The following is a 7,855-nucleotide window of genomic DNA, read 5'->3' on the forward strand; positions in this document are numbered from 1 at the left end:
GAAAATTATGAGAAAATTGCAGATGAGTTAGTCAAACAACTCTGTCCAAGTTCAGTTGGTTGATTGCATCAAACTGCTATTTCCATGCATATATTTCATTCATGGAGATGACTTGATAGAACCAGCTAATCCTGGTCATAATTGATGAGACAAGAGCACAAAATCTAAGATATCGCCCATATTTTCTTTTGAGGCGATTTTGAAAAAAATGCACATCTTGATGTGGCAACTCACACACACACACTAGATTGAGGCAGACCTGACCTCGTTAGTTTACTCTAGAAATTACAACAAAATTTTGGCTAAGATATCCATGATTTTTTTTCCACTATAAATTCTTTAGCTCGTTTATCTACAAAACAAAGATTACCATCAACATTCTGGTTTACATTATCTGAGCGCTCTCTTCATTTTCCTCATCAAGTTGGCTCATAAGTAATTCCATCATCTTATAGTCTGACATAGTGATCATTTATCATTGTTTGCGGGAGTAAGCCTTCTATACAGCTTCCTTAGCGTCTCATAGATTCTGACTTTCTCCTCAATAACAGGAGAATCATCACATGATTCGCCATCAGGTGGTGAAAGGCGTTGGAGTAGGCACCGGTGTGGGAAATGGCGTAGCATTTGGCAACTACCACCTCATGCAGGTGGGAAGTGAAATGTAAAATTGAAGGTCTCAAATACCACCCTATTTCCATGATTTCCTATAATTCCATCCATCCCAAACGCCTTTGTCCAAGGGATTCCACACTTTCTACTCCACCTAGCACCGACTGGAAGATTCCAAACAGGCCCTTTATTAGCATTTATCACATACCGCTTTTATTTTTACACTTACCATGACGTTGTAACCATTTTTACACTTACCATATCATTTTACTGCATGCGTTGTAACCATGCAACTCACTCATCCGTGTATATCTCCTGAATATCTGAACCATCCATGTATATCTCTTGAATATCGGAGAGTTATCTTTCCATAGTGAGAATCGACCCACCTTGTATATGTACTTTTCCTGTTTCCAGAATTAAGATAACAGTCATTTTCGACTCATCCTCATTACCGAATTTCACATGGTATCAGAGCCTTGCCGGAAAACCATCATTTATCAAGTTTGTTATTTGCTAATTCTGTATCTACTGATTCTGATCAAGCAGTGCATCCTTCGTTCGTGTTTTTTCAACTAGTAGTAGTTATCACAGAGCGTGTTCAACTGCAGTTTAAGCTGAAGCGCTGACATCATCTATGGCTTCAGACGGTGCCAACGTGTCTGGGAACGGGCGAACATCCAACGCAGAGTCGACAGAACCCCTTCTCTTCACCATTCTGACATCCCAGGAAGTTAGTTGGTTTCACAACCTTTGGATGATAACTACGTCATGTGGAGCTGGGCCATGATCATGGCAAGAATAAGTTTGGGTTTTGTAGATGGAACTATCTCCAAGCCCGAACCATCTTCAACCAATGTTGTGTGAGAGCACTGCAACAACATGGTGCTGTCGTGAATTCTTCACTCTATGATCAAGGATCTTGCGTCGAACGTTATTTATGCGGACTACGCTGCTGAGGTTTGGGCAGAACTTCGAGAATGCCTCAATGCTCTTAAGATCTAAACATATTCAACAAGAAATTATAAACTTAAGATAAAACCAATCTTCAATGATAGCATATTTTACTAAGTTAAAAGGAAATGTGGAATGAGATATCTACCTAAGTCACCATCCCTATATGCACATGTAGAGCCATGAAGGTTATCCATGATCTCCAACAACAAGAGAGACTCATACAGTTCTTGATGGGCCCCAATGAAAGTTATAATGCCATCCGAAGTCGGCTACTACTCATGAGCCCATTGCCAAACATTTTAAGGCATATGCCTTGATAGTGCAAGAAGAAAGGCAACATGACATTAGAGCCACACCTGCTCATGAGTCGGTTGCTGCCATTGTGGACAAGAACAACCACTTCATAAAGGCCGACTAGACATTCCAGTAATGTGCCCAACCCAAGTATGATCATTCTGGTAGGTTGGGTCACATCAAGGCAAGATGCTACCACCTTCACAATTTTCCTAATCGACCAAGAAATCCTTATCCTCATAACGCTCGTTCCAACGACCAAGCTAACGCAAATACATGTGATGCCAAGCTTGAACCTAAAAAGTCAAACTCGAGTGTTGATGTTCCTCATCTCACCCAAGAGCAATATGATAAAATCATGACTTTTGTCAATCCAGGTAACGCAAATCCATCACCTATGGCCAACCTAGCATGTAATCTATCTAAACTATTAATTTGTTTGTCCATGTCTCAATGCTAGATTTTTAATTCGGGTGCCACTAATCACATTACTAATTTGTTCATCTATTCCTGCAACACATGTTGTCACGTTATCTCTTAAAATGTGCAATTATATTCAAGGATGATTAGTGTTTATTTTAGGACCTACACCCAAAGAGAACGATTGAAGCTACCTGTAGGTCAACCTCTACATTCTTGAGATTGATGGTAATTGTGTTTTAAGTGTTTTGACTTATTCGTTGTCTTCCTTTTAGCATCAAAGGCTTGAACATTTGTCAAATTCAAGATTGCAAATTCTTGTTCATTTCAATAAGGTGCATAAGGATATATTAAATGACCATTGTGCTATTTGTCATAAAGCCAAACAAACTAGATTACCTTTTTTTTATAGCTCGATATCATCGTTTAAACCTTTTGAGTTAATTCATTGTGACATATCGGAGGCATACCAAACTTTATCTATGACGGAAACCCAATATTTTTTTATCATAGTGAATGACTATAGTTGTTGCACATGGGTTTACCTCATAAGGCACAAGTTCAAAACCTTTGATGTTATTCAAAACTTTATTGCGATGGTTGAAACTCAATTTAATACCAATAACTTAGGTCTTAGATCAGATAATGATACTGAACTAATGATATGACTACATACCTTGGAGGAAAGGAAATCAACCATGGCAACCTCACAACAAAACGAAGTCTTTGAATGCAAGCACAAAAAATTATTAAATGTGGCATGTGTCTTTCATTTTCAGACCAATTTACCAATCAAGTTTTTGAGGAAATGTGTTCTCCTTGACATATACATCATAAATTGTTTCTCCTTAAAACCTTTGAGTAAAATGTCACATGTAGTGTTACACAATAAAACACCTAAATATGATCATTTAAAGGTTTTCGAATGCATGTGCTATGCTTATAACATCCACCGTACTCACAAATTTGACAACCATACTAGGAAATGCGTGTTTGTAATAAAGTCAGGCATAAAGTGTATGATTGTCAATCAAACAAAATTTTTGTTAGTAAAAATGTCAAATTTTAAGAAAATGTTTTTCCGTTTCAAGATCATACACCTACTAATAATGATCAAGTTAGCGTATTGCCCGTACCCATATTTGAGCTACAAGAACCTTTCCTACATTGACAAAGTCCTGAGTCTATTGTAATTGTTTCAATTGGTTCACAATTTATGGGTTAACCTTCCCAAATCGATCCTTCTCCGCCCGCAAATAGTGAAAGCCAAAATATCACTAAACGTCATACTCGCAACACCCTTCCTATCTACAAATCCAATCGAGTTTGTCACCCATCATAGGATTTTTTATGTTACTCCATTTTTCAATTTAACATCCTCTGAGCCAGTGCATTTCCTACTACAAGTTCTCTCACAGTCATCAAGTTTTTTTAACAGGCATTAAGACCATGAACCCAAAACCTTCCTTCAAGCAATGAGCATTGACATGATATGGCTGATAAAATCAAAGTATTTGAAGAGAATAGAGAATGACACCTGATCGATTATGAATCTATCTGAAGGAGAGCAGCCTATCGAATGTAAACGAGTTTATAAAACCAAATATAGATGGAATGGCTCTATGTAAAGATACAAAACACGGTTGTCTCAAACACCTTTCACCCTAAACATTTTCTTGGCATTAAAGTAGCCAGATCTAAGAAAGGCATATTCATGTCTCAAAGAAAATATGCTTTACATATATTGAAAGATATAAAACACCTTAAGCTTAATAATATGGTAGGCGACATTCTTGAAGACCTTGATATGTACTGACACTTAATTGGCCGCCTTGTTTACCTAACCCACTCAACCAGATATCTTTTGAGTCAATTCCTCATCCAATCACATACTCCCCATATGGTCAAGTCCTACTCTAAATCAAAACAACTCTTGGCCAAAGAAAAAACATGAATGCAATTAGACGCCATTGAGTATTGTGAATCCAATTGGGCCTCATGCTCAATAACCCGCATATCCACTTTTGGATATTGCATCATAATCAAGTCCAATCAAATCTCTTAAACGTTCAAGCAAAGTTTTTTGTTCCTCCACTGATGCTAAATATAGATTCATGACTCTTACTAGATAGCATCATCACACCCCATGACTTTGTATTGGCAGCTCTTCAAAACGCTGCAGTATTTCATGAAATTACATAGAACATTGAGTTAGACTGCCACCTTATTAAAAAAAAGATAAAAAATGGACTGATTTGGACTCACTTCGTTCCCACCGATTGTCAATGTGCAAATATATTCCCCAACGCTTTGGGCACTGATCATCTTTCTACTTTGAAGTTCAAGTTGAGCATCGCAGGCTCCAACTTGAGGGGGGTGTAATAACCATGTAACTGACCCATCCGTGTATATCACTTAAATATCTAAAAGTTATCTTTGTATGGTGAGAATTGGCCCACCATGTATATGTAATTTTCCTGTTTCCAAAATTAAGATAGTCATTTTCAACTCGTCCACATCTTCTGAGTACCTAATCTCACACCCTTGTTGAAAAAAAACAAAAGAGTAAAGCAACAATGATTTAAACCTTGTCCATCTACTTTACATCTCTCAAAAGTGAAAAGCATCATTCACCGTAACGACCCTCAGAAGGTTTATGGAAGCTCTTCTTCCACCACGCCCCGGCCTGCGGTTGTAGCCAAGAATTATCGGGTAGCGGTGGGCAACAGGGCCCAGCACATCATTGGGCCAGGTCAAGTAGGCCTGCGGACCTGAGATATTTAATCATATAAAAATTAAAAAATTACTTAAGTATATAATATCTTGATAACTATTATTATTTACCGAATTAGTTTGCACTAATTAGATGAGTTTGGGTGCCGGGATCACTTCACATTGGCCTATTGGGCCAGGTCATGGGCTGCTCTACCAACCCAAATCCATTAAGAACGAGGCGGGCCAAGGCCCAGGCCAATCAGGCACGATGCCCACCCCTACTCTCAGATGTGATGCAGAAAATTGTAGGCTTGATTATCAAGGTTTTTAGCTGATAGCAAATTTTAGAAAACAACATATGGATGAACTCTCTTAGTTCACGACTGCAAATCTGCTCGTTAAGAACTGGCACAACAGACATAACATGAATTAGTCAAAATTGCAACTAATGCACTCAACTATTTCCATCCATGAAAATATCAAAAATAAGAAATGAAAAGATGGATCAAGAAATGGTGGTAGAGGAAAAGTATGAGAATGTGGGTACTAGAACCAGAACAAGAATATACACAACAGACATCGAAGTGGTGAAAAGATCAGGTGAAATATGATGAACAAATATTTGTTCATTAAGCACCTGATCACTCTTCATCTTGGCCTGTCAGGTGTGAAGCCCCAGACCTGATGGATCAAGAGTGATTAATGCACAATTTTTGTGCAATCATATTGCACCAGATCCTCTCTCGAACAAGGGTAAGTGATGCGAACAAGGGTAAGTGATGCATTGGTCAAAGCAATTCTTTGGAAGATATCAGAGAGAGGGTGAAGAAGTTACGGTCAATGGGTCTTTTGTTAATTTTCATGTTTCGAGATCGAAGGAGATAATGAGGAAAAGGATGCTTCCTAAGAATTTGGAGAAGGTGTAGGGGGGGGGGGGGGTGTTGATGATGCGGAGGCACAGTCGCACATTACAAGAAATGAAAAACAAACATGTCACAGTAAAGATGCACCATTCAGTCAAACATCAAGATTAACCTTTTATGCAGGTGGCGTATTCTAAATCATATAAAAAATTGAGTTATTTGCAGACAATCAACATGGCACCATATTCTGATCGCCGTCTGCGTTTTAATATCATTGAGACTTTAGAACAAGGATCAGTTAAAAAGCATAACAAAAGCGACAGAATTTTGATTGAACTAATTTGACATGAATTCACGCTAATCCGCAAAAGGTTAAAACAAAAACCAGATTTAAGCACAGGTTTTATCCATTCAGCAATTCAAATCCAGCAAAAAAGTTAAAGATTTTTGCGTGCTGAAAAGCAGATAAATGGTGCACACATAAATAACCATAGGTGAAAATTGAACAGAATATCTTACACCGTGCAGTAACAGATCACACTTACCAGCGAAAGAAGTTGGTGAAAACACTATTCTAGCTCGAAAATTACATTCATAACATCATGAAAGTTCCATTTTATATTGGAAACGGCAACCTTTGCATTCCAAAGAAGTTAACTTCTAATAAAGTATCGGAAACATGAAGACTGGTCGCCTCATGTATATTATCATGACACTTGGATGCATATCAACACTTTTTTAGCAATAGAAAACCACAAGGGCATCAGATAATAAGCGGAGTTCAAGTCCACATCACAATTCAGTGTGTAGGATAAGATAATTAACATCATTTGCCCATTCTTTTTCCAGATTTGCATTTAAACTTTGTTTGGTCCTGCTTTTAACTTGTAAAACAAGTAATATGGAACAAATATATTACCATTAAGAAAGAAAATTAATCAGCTATATCATCTCCCGTTCAACATTTGTCCATTATCAGTGCCACAGCTAACAGCAAGGAATTTGATTCCCACTAAGAGAAATTAATACAAATACCAATCACGAGAAACTAGAAATTGAGAACCGATGATACACACAGAGTCATACAAAAAATCGTTTTACTAAACATAAAAAAAAAGATAGGAAAAGCATCACAATGAAAACATATGTTGGTTGGTCCATTTGACACCAATGCCAAAAAACATATTGCAACGGGCTGGTAAGCCAACCATTAGATATAAGCATTAGTTTTATCCCATCAGCAATGCAGTAATCAGCATTTATGAGAACTGAAAATGCGTGCTGATGAGTAGGTAAATAATGCTAGTATCACAAAAAAAATGCAGTAATCAGAAATTATTTAATCAAGCAGAAAAGAATTCACATTTTGACCGTATTAAGACCTTAATATTCTAACCGCTTACAAATTACCATGTTCAACCTTACTCAGCAACATCAAATTTCTACCAAGCATCAAAATTCAGATCGATGGCTGTAGAACAGGCAAGAAATCATTCCTGATTTTATGGAACAATAAATGATAGTCAAAACACTTCGAACTAAGTGAATTTTTTTAAAGCAAATTATAACATACCCAACGAAACATTGGCGCAAAAAAAAAACAATAAGCAAGACAGTGATAAGCAACAAAAAAAAGGCAAATAAAACACAAAACAGACGAAAAAGAATATGTTCCCTCAGCATCATGAGAAAGTTGTTCATCAAGTAATCAGCATTAGCATGGACAAATAAACATCATTGGGAACTCGCAATCATAATTAAATGGCGGACATGAATTATTTCCTTATTTACAACCTGATTCCGAAGAAAATTAGAAATTTACTAGCGAAACAAAAAAAGAATGTCATTTTTTAGGGAAACTCGAGTATACCAATCTGAACAAGAAAATAGACCAACTTCAACACATTTAAAACCTTTGAAATGAAACAAAGTCTAATTGTCTTTCATTTCTTTAGAAAAAAATGCATAAGCCCACCAGAAAATCCATCACGTGT

General features: G+C 37.1%; 2 non-coding genes across 2 annotated transcripts; both read right to left on the minus strand.

Annotated features, from left to right (window-relative positions):
• Positions 1-6,617: 6,617 nt before the first annotated feature.
• Positions 6,618-6,699, minus strand: LOC149842839 (small nucleolar RNA R16). The gene has a single exon (XR_016431227.1). It is a non-coding gene; the product is annotated as a small nucleolar RNA R16 (small nucleolar RNA).
• An 831-nt stretch (positions 6,700-7,530) lies between these two features.
• On the minus strand, positions 7,531-7,606 carry LOC149842840 (small nucleolar RNA snoR53Y). Its single transcript, XR_016431282.1, has one exon. It is a non-coding gene; the product is annotated as a small nucleolar RNA snoR53Y (small nucleolar RNA).
• Positions 7,607-7,855: the final 249 nt, after the last annotated feature.

Source organism: Nuphar pumila, chromosome 3 (genome assembly GCF_984573655.1).
Source record: "Nuphar pumila chromosome 3, dmNupPumi1.hap1.1, whole genome shotgun sequence".
NCBI classification, from domain to species: Eukaryota; Viridiplantae; Streptophyta; class Magnoliopsida; order Nymphaeales; family Nymphaeaceae; genus Nuphar; species Nuphar pumila.